At 44.2% G+C, this 13523-nt stretch overlaps 2 protein-coding genes across 4 annotated transcripts in view; one reads left to right on the top strand and one right to left on the bottom strand.

The window, feature by feature from the left end:
• LOC126443003 (uncharacterized) overlaps window positions 1-2624 on the top strand; it is a 53571-nt gene extending 50947 nt beyond the window's left edge. The window contains exon 5 of the mRNA XM_050090849.1: window positions 149-2624. The gene's annotated coding sequence lies outside the window, so the exon portion shown is untranslated. The remainder of the gene's footprint in view (window positions 1-148) is intronic.
• Window positions 2625-3643: 1019 nt separating this feature from the next.
• Window positions 3644-13523, bottom strand: part of LOC126443000 (uncharacterized) — a 60893-nt gene continuing 51013 nt past the window's right edge. For 2 of the 3 annotated variants that reach the window (XM_050090842.1, XM_050090841.1), the window contains one exon: window positions 3645-4404. The gene's annotated coding sequence lies outside the window, so the exon portion shown is untranslated. Of the gene's footprint in view, window positions 4405-13523 lie in introns of all 3 variants that reach the window. The other variant, XM_050090843.1, reaches the window with a different exon arrangement.

Here is a 13523-nt window from a genome sequence, read left to right as displayed (position 1 = left end):
GGCAAGCCAAGTTTCACACGAGCAATACAGGGTGTCCGAAAAGTCTTTCCCTGATTACATAAATTGATAACTCAGGCTAGAAGTAAGATACAATATGAAACTTGTGTCGAATTGTTTACAACTATCAAAGTTTTTTTTTCTGTTTTAGGTTCGCAGTGCCCAAGAAGCCATGTTAACCAATCAGGAGAAGGCACAGAGTGTCCTGTGGTACCATGAGACACGATCACCAACCACAGTGCAGGAATCCACCTGATGTCGAGAGCATTAAAGCCTGGTATGAGAAGTTCAAGAACACAGGATCGGTTGCTGACCTTCCGAGGTCTGGTCCACCGAGAACCTCAGCAGACAGGGTGGAAGCTGTAAGGCAGTCTTTTCTGCGAAGTCCGAAGAAATCGGTGTGCAGGGCCTCGCGTTAATTACAGATGCCAAAAAGCTCTCTCCGTGACATTTATTGTTTCGTGCATACAAAGTGCAAATCGTTCAGGCCTTGTTGCTCAATGACAGTAGACGTCGATATGACTTTGCGGTCGAAATGCTATCACGTATTGAGGACGATGACAGTTATCTCAGACGAACTGCCTTTTCCGACGAAGCAACCTATTTTGTCAGTGGAGTAGTGAATCGCCATAATGTGGGCATTTGGGGTTCACAACCCCCTGGCGAGGTCAGAGGCAGTCCAAAGGTGAATCTTCGGTGTGCGCTATTGCACGATCGAATTATCGGGCCATTCTTCTTCGCTGAGGCTACCGTCACATCTGCAGTGTATCTGGACATGTTGCAACTGTATGCTGTTCCTCAGCTGCTTCAGTATCACCCCGATGTCTTGTTTCAGCAAGACGGTGCACCGCCTCATTGGGGTTTGGACGTCCGTTCATATCTCGAAAAGACCTTTCCCGGGTGATGGATTGGTCGTGATGGGCCAACAGTTTGGCCTCCACGCTCTCCTGATATAACCCCATTAGACTTCTTTTTATGAGGTTATGTCAAGGACGAGGTGTACCGAACACGTGTACCAGGTCTCGAAACCCTGCGGCAACGGATAACCACAGTCGTCGAATCGATCCCTCCTGTGAAGTTGGCTAATGTGTGGACGGAAATCGAATATCGCCTAGATGTGCTACATGCTACTGAGGGTGCTCATGTGGAAGTTTACTGCTGTGTGAAAAAAACTTTGATAGTTTGTAAACAATTAGACACCAGTTTCATATTTGTATCTTACTTCTAGCCTGAGTTATCAAGCTGTACTTTCTAATACTGAGCTGATTTGTGGATACAAGATTTTCAATCTCTAGGAAATTTATTATATTTGAATTCTGAATATGTTCTAGAATACCGCAGCAAATTGATGTTTTGTGGGTCCATTCTTTTATCCTTTTTAGATAAAAGTCACCTGCACTTTTTTTCCAGTCGTTTAGGAGTTTATGCTGGGCGAGAGACTTGTGATAAGTGAAAGCTAAGTAACGGGTCAATGCTGTAGTGTACTCTATGTAAAACAGAACTGGGATTTCATCCACATCTGGCGACTTACTTGCTTTCGACTCTTTCAGTTGTTTCTCTACGGCAGGAATGTTTATTACTACACTGCCAATACGGGAGTCTGTGTGACGGTTAAATGACAGTATATGTGTACGATTCTCCTGCACAAATGATTTCTTAAACACGGAATTTAAAATTTTGGCTTTAGTTTTGCCATCTTCAACTGGCGCAGCAGACTGGTCGAGGAGCAACTGGATCAAAGCCTTAGACCCAAAAAGTGATTTTACACGGGACCAGAATTTTCTCACCTTCTCGGCTAGATCTCTCGCTAAGGTATAATGGTGGTAGTTGTCGAACACTTCGTGCGTAGATCTTTTTACAGACACGTGAATCTCTATTAATCTTTGCCTGTTGCCATTTGTGCTCTCTCCTTTGAACCGAGAGTGCAACAGCCTTTGCTTCCTCAGCACTTCCCTTCCAAATTTTGTTATTAAACCCTGGTGAGTTTTTTCCATTTGTAATCCACTTACTACACACCTAGTTCTACAGATCATGATTTACAATATGTTTAAACTTTGCCCATAATTCCATCCATCATTCTGTAACTAAATGATTACAGTTCATTGTCTATGTGAGATTCTAGCTGCTTATCTGCTCTTCTTAGCAGAAATACTCTCCTAGCCTTCTCGACTGATTTATTAACTTTTGTAACTACAGTCGCTATAATGACACCGTTATTGCTAGTCCCCGTTTCTATACTGGCACTGTCGATGAAGTCCGGCCTATTAGTTGCTACGAGATCTTAAGATATTTCCATTGTGTGTGGGCTGCTCCCCAAGACACTTTTTGGAAAACGTGTTCAAAAGTACTTCGGAAGACTGTCTGTCTGCATCTCCCGCAATGAATCCACTGACGTCCCAATCTAACTCGGTAGGTTAAAGTTACCTCCAGCAAGTACCGAGCAAGCCTGCGACAACATTCCGTCCGAGGCAATACGAGAGGAGCCTGTGACGACACACTGCCAGAAACAATACAAAAGGTACATCACTCTGTTCTGTTGTCACTGATAAGCATCAGTCATTGTGAGGATATACCACCTCAAGTTTCACCTTAATTTATGTAACACTAAAAAATTATCTTTTATATCAGCTTCAATTAAAGGCGTATTCATTTTCAAAGAGTGTATACACTGTTTTGCGACAGCCTTTGTACTTATTCTGTGGCATTAACCTGGATATGTGATTTTTCTTACATATAAATTCCACGTGGAAACTTTGTTAGAGAATACAGGGGACAATATGTTGAAGATTTATTTGGGAACTAAATTGGAAGCATGTCGAATTTTACTGACAGTTTGTCAGATTTATCTGCTGCTAAACATTTTCACTGTGTTACAATTGTACCAGTATTAGAAAGCAATATTTCACCTTTTTAATTAGCAAAGACTGAGAACAAGTAGATGTCACACTGGGGTGAGAGGTTGGGGGATAGGGGAGGAAAGGAAAATTATTGCTGGATAGAACACACCAACTTCATTCTTTCCCTTTCTGATACCATGGGTTCTGCAAAGACAGGACTTTTGTTAAAGGAACTCTCCTCCACTACAGGTAGCATTCAGTGTTAACACTCTGACATTTCCCGAATAATATTTTGATTATTTCTGTTGTGGCTACACTGCAGAGAGAGTGACAAAGGCCTGTGATAACACTACACTGCTGCCTTCCCAGCTGAACGATGCCAGATAAGCATTTACAATTTTACACACCAATGTATTTACACTAGTTTAATGTCAACAAATCCGCACATCCTGATATTGCCGTATCATCTTCCTCAATCTGCAGCACTGGTAACCACGATGGAGTCTGCCGGCCAACACCTGAGAAAGAGAGAGAGAGAGAGAGAGAGAGAGAGAGAGAGAGAGGACGAGGGGGAGGGGGGGGGGGGGGGGGGGCAGCCACACTGTGCACAGCCTCATTCTGCTCCATTGTAATAATCAGAAACAAAAGAAATGTAAAAGCCCTGTAAATGTACTGTGGCATTTGTGTCAGTCATTCAGGTCTCGTCTGACTGCCAAAAGATAATACTGTCTGTAATAACAAACAGTCCATATATGAACACTGAAATCAATGAATTGTGACATTAGAATACCGCAACTGAAACAAATATTGTGAAACTGAGAGCTTTCTTATTCATTATTACAGTTATTATTATTATTATTATTATTATTATTATTATTATTATATTGATTAATACATACATAAATAAAACATTATGCTGTATTGTTGTTGTCTTCTGTCACGCCTCTCTACTGAGGTTCGCTCTTCGTGCACACCTCAACATTCCATTATTTAGTCGATGTGGCATTTCCGAGAACGCTACGGTCTCCCGCATTTATATCTGTCACGTGGTTTCCCTTAAAAAATTTTCTTTGGCCTCTATTGATCTGGCATGGTCAGTAAATAAGCATACCACTTTAATGATTTTCTTCCAGTTCTACCACTGTTTCATCTGCGCTCATTCGAGCTCTAAACTCGTCATTACTTTTTTCCTCGAGTCTCAATATTCTGAAGGTCCTCCTCAAATAATCGGTTTCCACAGTTATTAGTCTTCTGCAAAGGTGAACATTTAAAATCCGTGGTTCCCATCCATAGCACGGGTCAGATTTGACCATTAGCCTACCCACCATTTTCTTATTGTCGTTAGAAATGTTCTTGGTCCACAAAAGAACTGATGCATCCAATTGCTTTTCTGCTTTGTTGTATTCTGTGTTTTACTTCGCTATTACCCAGTCCACTTTTGCCGATGTATGTCCCTAAGTATTTAAATTTCTCTACCTCTGCTGTAACTGCTTTGTCATTGGTGCAAGTGTACAAGAATGTTATTCTGTGAGAAATCTTCTGTTTTCTGCATTGTGACATAAATCTGAACCTGCAAAAAACAAAACAGAAATAAATCAAAGGAAAAACGAAGAAGAAGAAGAAGAAGAAAGTAACACAAACATACTGTACTAAGTATGTAACACACACAGGGTGTTGCAATTATTTATATATTTTTATCCAAATGCATGTGCCCACGTGCCCCCGCCCCAAATATAGTGTCAGAAGAAATGCCAACAGGTTCCTTAAACATAAAATAAGTAAAAAAGTCGAGTAAACATTGGCTCTAAAATGCATAGGCCTACTTTAAAGAGTTATGAGCCATCATTTATCTCTGCAACTGTGAAACATATCTCTTCTACTGAAGAAGTACTCATACCTCTTACTGTATGCATTTTACTGTGCATGCTTACTGGACTTTTTTCTTGTTTTGGTCCACACTATCTCCTTGCAAAATCTAAAAAGCGAAGAGCTCTTTAGAGTCCTAATTTACTAGACTTTCTCATTTTCGTTTAAGGAACATCTCCCATATATATAAAGATGATGTGACTTACCAAATGAAAGTGGTGACAGGTCAACAGACACACAAACGAACACAAACATACACACAAAATTCAAACTTTTGCAACAAACTGTTGCGTCATCAGGAAAGAGGGAAGGAGAGGGAAAGACGAAAGGATGTGGGTTTTAAGGGAGAGGGCAAGGAGTCATTCCAATCCCGGGAGTGGAAAGACTTACCTTAGGGGGAAAAAAGGACAGGTATACACTCGCACACACACACATATCCATCCACACATATACAGACACAAGCAGACATATTTAAAGACAAAGAGTTTGGGCAGAGATGTCAGTCGAGGCAGAAGTGCAGAGGCAAAGATGTTGTTGAATGACAGGTGAGGTATGAGTGGCGGCAACACCACATACAAAGTTTGCCAAGGTAATCCCATTCCTGATGTCCAGGCGGAGCTTCAAGGAATCCTCAGAACCTTAGGCCCCCTACAAAACCTTTCACCTGACTCCATCAACCTCCTGACCCCACCGACACCCCGCACCCCTACCTTCTTCCTAAAATCCACAAACCCAATCATCCCGGCCGCCCCATTGTAGCTGGTTACCAAGCCCCCATAGAACGTATCTCTGCCTACGTAGATCAACACCTTCGCCCCATTACGTGCAGTCTCCCATCCTTCATCAAAGACACCAACCACTTTCTCGAACGCTTGGAATCCTTACCCAATCCGTTACCCCCAGAAACCATCCTTGTAACCATTGATGCCACTTCCTTATACACAAATATCCCGCACGTCCAGGGCCTCGCTGCGATGGAGCACTTCCTTTCACGCCGATCACCTGCCACCCTACCTAAAACCTCTTTCCTCATTACCTTAGCCAGCTTCATCCTGACCCACAACTTCACTTTTGAAGACCAGACATACCAACAATTAAAGGGAACAGCCACGGGTACCAGGATGGCCCCTTCGTACGCCAACCTATTCATGGGTCGCTTAGAGAAAGCCTTCTTGGTTACCCAGGCCTGCCAACCTAAAGTTTGGTACAGATTTATTGATGACATCTTCATGATCTGGACTCACAGTGAAGAAGAACTCCAGAATTTCCTCTCCAACCTCAACTCCTTTGGTTCCATCAGATTCACCTGGTCCTACTCCAAATCCCATGCCACTTTCCTTGATGTTGACCTCCACCTGTCCAATGGCCAGCTTCACATGTCCGTCCACATCAAACCCACCAACAAGCAACAGTACCTCCATTACGACAGCTGCCACCCATTCCACATCAAACGGTCCCTTCCCTACAACCTAGGTCTTCGTGGCAAACGAATCTGCTCCAGTCCGGAATCCCTGAACCATTACACCAACAACCTGACAACAGCTTCCGCATCCCGCAACTACCCTCCCGACCTGGTACAGAAGCAAATAACCAGAGCCACTTCCTCATCTCCTCAAACCCAGAACCTCCCACAGAAGAACCACAAAAGTGCCTCACTTGTGACAGGATACTTTCCGGGACTGGATCAGATTCTGAATCTGGCTCTCCAGCAGGGATACGACTTCCTCAAATCCTGCCCTGAAATGAGATCCATCCTTCAGGAAATCCTCCCCACTCCACGAAGAGTGTCTTTCCGCCATCCACCTAACCTTCGTAACCTGTTAGTTCATCACTATGTAACCCCCAAACCACCTTCCCTACCCTCTGGCTCCTATCCTTTAACTGCCCCCGGTGTAAAACCTGTCCCGTGCACCCTCCCACCACCACCTACTCCAGTCCTGTAACCCGGAAGGTGTTCACGATCAAAGGCAGAGCCACGTGTGAAAGCACCCACGTGATTTACCAACTGACCTGCCTACACTGTGAAGCTTTCTATGTGGGAATGACCAGCAACAAACTGTCCATTCGCATGAACGGACGCAGGCAGACAGTGTTTGTCGGTAATGAGGATCACCCTGTGGCTAAACATGCCTCGGTGCACGGCCAGCACATCTCGGCACAGTGTTACACCGTCCGGGTTATCTGGATACTTCCCACTAACACCAACCTATCCGAACTCCGGAGATGGGAACTTGCCCTTCAGTATATCCTCTCTTCTCGTTACCTGCCAGGCCTCAACCTCCGCTAATTTCAAGTTGCCGCCACTCATACCTCACCTGTCATTCAACAACATCCTTGCCTCTGCACTTCTGCCTCGACTGACATCCCTGCCCAAACTCTTTGTCTTTAAATATGTCTGCTTGTGAGATGTCTGCTTGTGTCTGTATATGTGTGGATGGATATGTGTGTGAGTGTGCGAGTGTATACCCGTCCTTTTTCGCCGTAAGGTAAGTCTTTCCGCTCCTGGGATTGGAATGACTCCTTACCCTCTCCCTTAAAACCCACATCCTTTCGTCTTTCCCTCTCCTTCCCTCTTTCCTGATGAGGCAACAGTTTGTTGCAAAAGTTTGAATTTTGTGTGTATGTTTGTGTGTCTGTCGACCTGCCAGCACTTTCATTTGGTAAGTCGCATCATCTTTGTTTTTTTTATATATATATATATATATATATATATATATATATATATATATATATATATATATATATATATATATATATATCTATATATATACAGACACAGTGTGATTTTATTCAAAATTCATATTGCAGGTTTCTCAGGGAATTTAGTAAATGAAGTTTTGATATGAACCCGTGTTTGAAAATGTACTGTTTGGCTATGAAAGTTTGAATGCCAGATAATTTTCATATCTCCCACATCACAGTAAACACAAAAATTGAGAAGAGGGCACCACTGTCAGTTCACATCTAATTGCGATGCCACGTAACACCTCTGTCGGTACATTCGAAACTGGGCCGGCCCAGACTTGGAAGGGGACGTCCCTCATCATGCAGAAGAGAACCCGACCCGCCCGTGGCGTGCGCTCCTACAGCAAGCGAACCGGGCCTCGCCGGGTGCGCCGCGCACATACGATTGGGCGGGAGATTCTCTAACTGATTTTACCTCTAAACGGTGCTTCTGGACACTTCGTTTACCAAATCCACTCTACAGTCCCTCGAAGCCCGTCACAGGAAATTTGAATCACCGATTTTACACACTTGCAGTACGACACATTCCGATACGGTCACTGTCGTTTTCTTTAGATACCGGATTGAAAAACTGACATTAAATTTCCCGATTCCAGTCAAAATATAAAAGGGACGACACACGGTGCTAGTGTAGCCCGTGCAAACCTCTCCATTTCTGCACAACTACTGCTACCCACGTCCACTCCGACCCACTTACTGTAGTCAAACATTCGTCCGTCCGTTCGCGGCGTTCTGCAGATCCCGGGAAGGAGGAAACCCTCGACATATGTGGAACGAGTTCAGGTATACGTTAATACGGGACAGAGAGATTGTATAAACTTCATCTTTGTACTGTATTTCCAATAAACTATCACTATTCTGCTTAATGCTAGTCACACTCGTGTCATCTACCGCGGGTGAAGGAATAACTCGCAAATTCTGAAGTGCTACAGGCAGTCCGGCCCGCACAGTGACGGCACGTAGATAGTTAAAAAGGACGGGCACGACAGTCGAGCGACTCCTCCCAAACCGCACTCTTTTGTACCGTCGGTACTTTGCGACATCGGAGACGGCGTAAACGGCGACGCCACCGGACGGTGGACACCCGAAAACGAAAGGTGCAGAGTCGCACTCGCACCGCGCTCTCTGGCAATGCTGCAGAAAGTTTCGGGTCTCACAAATAGCCCCGAGAACTGACCGCCACTGTGTCCAGTACTGACATCGAAGTACAAAGGACGCGGTATTTCAGTACGGGGGTGTTTCTCGTAGCAAGAGTGCAATCCTCTTGTTGTGCTTAAGGAAACAGAAAATGGAGGAGGATACAAACACATTACACGACACTGTGTACCGTATACAGTAGACTAACAGTTCAGAGGTGACGACAGAGTCTGTCAGCGTGTCAGTGCACCCCGTCAAACCGGCGTCTGTGAAATGACGATCTGCAGACGATAATGTTATGAAAATGGGCCCACTCGCCCAGACTTCCTGACCGAACCCGGAAACAGCTGCGGGACGAGTTACGACGTCAACTACATTCCAGATTCCCGCACCTGGCGTCTCCTCTCACTCTGGCTCTCGAGGAAGAATAAAAATTTAAAATTCCACATTCGGTCCTGACCGATCGCCGCGTCGTCCTCCGCCGGTCAGAACGGCTACCTCTCGGTCGAGAGGCCCCTCGGGTGGACACGCGTGGCCGAGTGCGGGACGTACCTGCCGCACTGCCGAGATTGCGACCGGGACCTCCGCACGACAGTCGGGCGGGCGCACGGCTACGGAGGCGGACCTCAAGGAACGGGAAGTGTCGTGCCGTTCCTCCGTAAAGGTGGAGGGGTGCCACAGCCCGTATTAATATACACTGATGGGTGTCTAGACACTTTCGATCGAACAGAATACGTGTAGTTTTGTAGGTTCTGTAACCACAGATCGACTCCATACAGGGGTGGCACACACATCTTTGCTTAACACCGATTTTGGTGTGTGTGTGTGTGTGTGTGTGTGTGTGTGTGTGTGTGTGTGTGTGTGTGGTTTTTTTTTTTTTTTAAGCAACAAGTTCTTGGCCGATTTATTTCAAATTTTTGCACGGAACTCTTACAAATATTGGGACAGACATAAGCTGCAGTGCTTTTTGACATATGTGTTATACAAATACTATTTAAAATCTATACTACTACACAATGAGAAGTCGATGTTTAACATTAGTAACAAAAATCTTAAAAAGTTCTTAAGCAATTTACTTCAAATTTTCATACGACACTCTAATAAATGTTGAGACGGACACAGGTTACATATTTTTTAAATACATGCCGTATATAAATATGTGTATAATAATACGTGAAGAGAAAATATTGTTAGCAGAAATCTTGAAAGTTCTAGACCGATTTACTTCTAAATTTTACAAGATACCCGATAAACCTATGAACTGACAATGACTACGATTTTTTTAAAGATATGTGAAGTACATATAAATGGGGGAAATGTTTCCAGAAAAATTCTCAAAAAGACCTGGACTGATTTGCTTCAAATTATTAAACAGTACTCTACTATGCATTCACACAGACATATGTTACATATTAATACTCTAACATACATTCAGATGGATGAGCACTCCATACTTTTTTAAATAGCTACGTACATGTTTTCTGTTAAAATCTACTGTGAGAAACAAAATGCTGTGCTGTGAAAATGTGCAGTACCATTTTCCTTGTCACAGTCAACTACAATACCAGTGCATTTGAACAATTATATACACTCTTTGTCCTACATATATTCATACCGTGGCTTTTCACACTTTCCCGTCGGATCTGTCGCAAATACGCTTCTCGGGTTTGCCGCAGGCTAGTACCGTGTAATTTGCACAATATTTCATCGATGCAACTGCCCGACATCATCGGGTGGTGGTAACTGGTGCTGTCACTGCTGCAAGCCGCGACCGATGACGATCGTGCGGCAGCGGTGGCAGAATTTACTGTGCCGGGAGCAGGCAATAAGCGTGCACGAGAAGATGCTCGTAGTCGGAGGAAAGCGCGCTCGTGGTACTCCTGCTGGGAGCCGCAGAAAGGCCATCCGCACGTGCACTACGGGCAACGGTTGTGCTGCCGGACACTCCCGGGGTTAAAGTCTGAACGAAATCCCACGTGTGCGTCGCTTCACTCGACGAATCGGCAGTTCTCGTTTTGCCCGTTTTGATTTAATGGCAGCCAGTGCTCAATTCTAGGGAGGGCTCAGTTGAAAACCTGCATCCCTGTCGATAAGATTGTCTGTCGCACAGGTGTGTACGACCCCCTTAACAACAGTCCCAGAAAGATGACGCCGGGGATAAAATTTCTGTGTTTTCGTAAAGCGTACGATGTCACGTGTCCAGGCAATGCTCCGCTATTGCCGATTTAACAGGTTGCCCCAGGCCCGTATGACGACGGTGTTTGATGCAACGTTTTTGCACGGTTTGGAACGTCTGTCCGATATAAGATTTTCCACATCGGCACGGGATTTTATACACGCCACATTTCCTAAGGCCGAGGTCGTCTTTGACCGAGCACAATAAATTCCTCAATTTTGCTGGTGGCCGAAAAACTATTCATACTACTTATATGTAATTTTAGACACAAATAGTATACACAACTATGTGCTTTTTTGTTTTCTTCAATGCATCGGTTTCAACAGAAAACACGAAAGCTGTACGTACAGCTTATCACCTTACGATTAGAATACTACTACGGAATCTGTACCGTGCAAAACTTTGTAATCCCACCCATTTGCTGATTAAAACTATGCTAAATATTTTCACTGAAGATCGAGTGGCTGGAGAAGTCTCTCGTACCCCATACAGCAACAACAGCAACCGATTTACCCGTCATTTTCAGCAACTTCAATTCTCATTAAAGTTTTCGTTGGCAATAACGATAAAACAGACTTGAGGTCAGCGTATGGGGAGAGGAGATGGAAAGGAAAGGAGAGAGACAGAGAGAGAGAGTGAGTGTGTGTGTGTGTGTGTGTGTGTGTGTGTGTGTGTGTGTGTGTGTGTGTGTGTGTGCGCGCGCGCGCGAGCGCGCACGCGTAGGGGTGGGGTGGGGGGAAGAAATGGACAGAGAGAGGGGGGGGGGGGTGGACATTATTGGGGGGGGGGGGGGGGGGGTTTATGAGGAGATCAGAATGTATATCCAGTTCTAGTAAATTTTGGCAATTGCAAAACTGCGTTGGGTTCACTAGTCGTTACATACAAGCAATAAATTATATAACAGCTATTTACAAAACAGCTACGTCATTTAATAGCTCGAATATACAAAGCTCTCTTCCGGCATTCAATACTTTGCAGATTGAGGAGAATTCACGTGGTAAAAGTTGGTGGCTTTGCACAGCAGGCCTACCGCATTGAGAAAATTCTGGAAAGACAACTGCGCGAGAAAGTAGCTAAGGTAAAAAGTATCACTGATAGCACCAGGGTCACACAACCTGTCTTCTGGGCTCAGTACACCTACGGAGTGGCGGTGTTACCTAGTGGCGCGTGCCGACAAGCGGAGCGTCGGTCACGAATCCCTCGTCGGGTGATAGGTCTCCATTTCGTAGACTTTCTACAGGAGATCGAGAACTCTGAGAAGTTGTCGACAGTCGCGTTTGTGGGCACTACTGGCAGAACGGCATCAAAGACGTGTAAAATTTCTACGAAGGCTTGTGGTCTCGGATCCTGGGTATCAGTGTGATGTTTACGTACTTGTAAAATTTCTGCGTAGGTTCGTGGAATCTGAAAAGTTATCCACAACAGTTTTTTGAGCTCTGACCTCAATCCGCAATTTGGTGTGCCAGATTTAGCTCGTCCCCAACTGAGCTCGTGGATCAATCTGTCATTGCAGGTGACAAGAAATGGTGTCTTTACACTAATATAATAAAAAGAGAGGAACGGTCGAGCCCAAACAAAGCAGCAACTCCCCGAACAAAGACCTGCACGTCTCCACAAAACATAATGTTGTACATCCGGTGCAACAGCAACCGTGTGGTGTATTATAGAACACTAGCTCTTCTGAGGAACAGTCGCTCATTTCACTGACTGTAATCCACCTGCAACTTAGTCGAGTTGTACGAAGTTAACTTCACAGAACTTCTCGTCAATCCTTGCCGGACTAGCACTCCCGGAAGAAAGGATATTGCACAAAAGTGGCTTAGTCACAGTCTAGGAGTCTCTCTCTCTCTCTCTCTCTCTCTCTCTCTCTCTCTCTCTCTCTGGGTTCTCTATAATTCTGAGGCAGTGTCCTCTACTCCAGGGGTCGTTTCAACTTACGACTTTCAGTGCTCTGTCAAATTATTCTCACATTATTATCTATTCCATCACATCTTTGTCCATTCTTCTTCCCTTCCCATCATACGGTCTCCAGCTTCTTTCCTTTACAAATCCCTTCTACCTATTTCTTCCACCTTTCAGACTTCCCACTTAGCACTGGCTCGCCAACCGAGTCCCTGACATTTGTACAACTACTCTCTCTTCCCCAAAGGATTCTTCAAGTTCTCCCATAAGTGGCATCTAACTTTCCCCTATTCAAGTATGTGCTTTGCATTTTTCCTCTAACAGTACCTTCTTCACCATTTTACATTATCTGTCATTTTTATTCTTTAGACAGCCAGATTACCTTTTGCCTGCTACATCTTCTGCATTTTATACTTTTTCTCCTTTCCTCAATTAAATTTAATATATTGTGTATTATCCAAAGATTTCTACCGAGCTTTGTCCATTTGCTTGCTTCGCTATTTCATCTCTCGAAAATGCCCGTCCCCCATTTGTGGTATTTTTTCATCTGTTTTAGTTACATATTCCGTAATGCTCCGCCTAAAACATCCGGCAACCTCCGGTTGGCATAAAGCCCAGATCCCTGATTTATGGGATTCTGCAATTTGATCAGTTGTAGTCTGCAGTTCGTAGCTAATCACTGTCCATATTCTCTAACTATTAGATTGGTGCATAAGTTCATAGCATTTTTGTTTTGTACATAGGTACTCTAGTTGCTATGGGTTCATTTATAGACTTTCAATTTTTATTTGTAATTCACTGTTGCTTTCTAAATTTACATACTGTCATTTCATCATTTGGAGAAAGTTAATGGAGCTGTCAGA

This window comes from Schistocerca serialis, unplaced genomic scaffold (assembly GCF_023864345.2).
Source record: "Schistocerca serialis cubense isolate TAMUIC-IGC-003099 unplaced genomic scaffold, iqSchSeri2.2 HiC_scaffold_1420, whole genome shotgun sequence".
Classification (NCBI taxonomy): domain Eukaryota; kingdom Metazoa; phylum Arthropoda; class Insecta; order Orthoptera; family Acrididae; genus Schistocerca; species Schistocerca serialis.
Note: the sequence above shows the minus strand (reverse complement) of the source record. Positions and strands in the feature narration are given on the sequence as shown.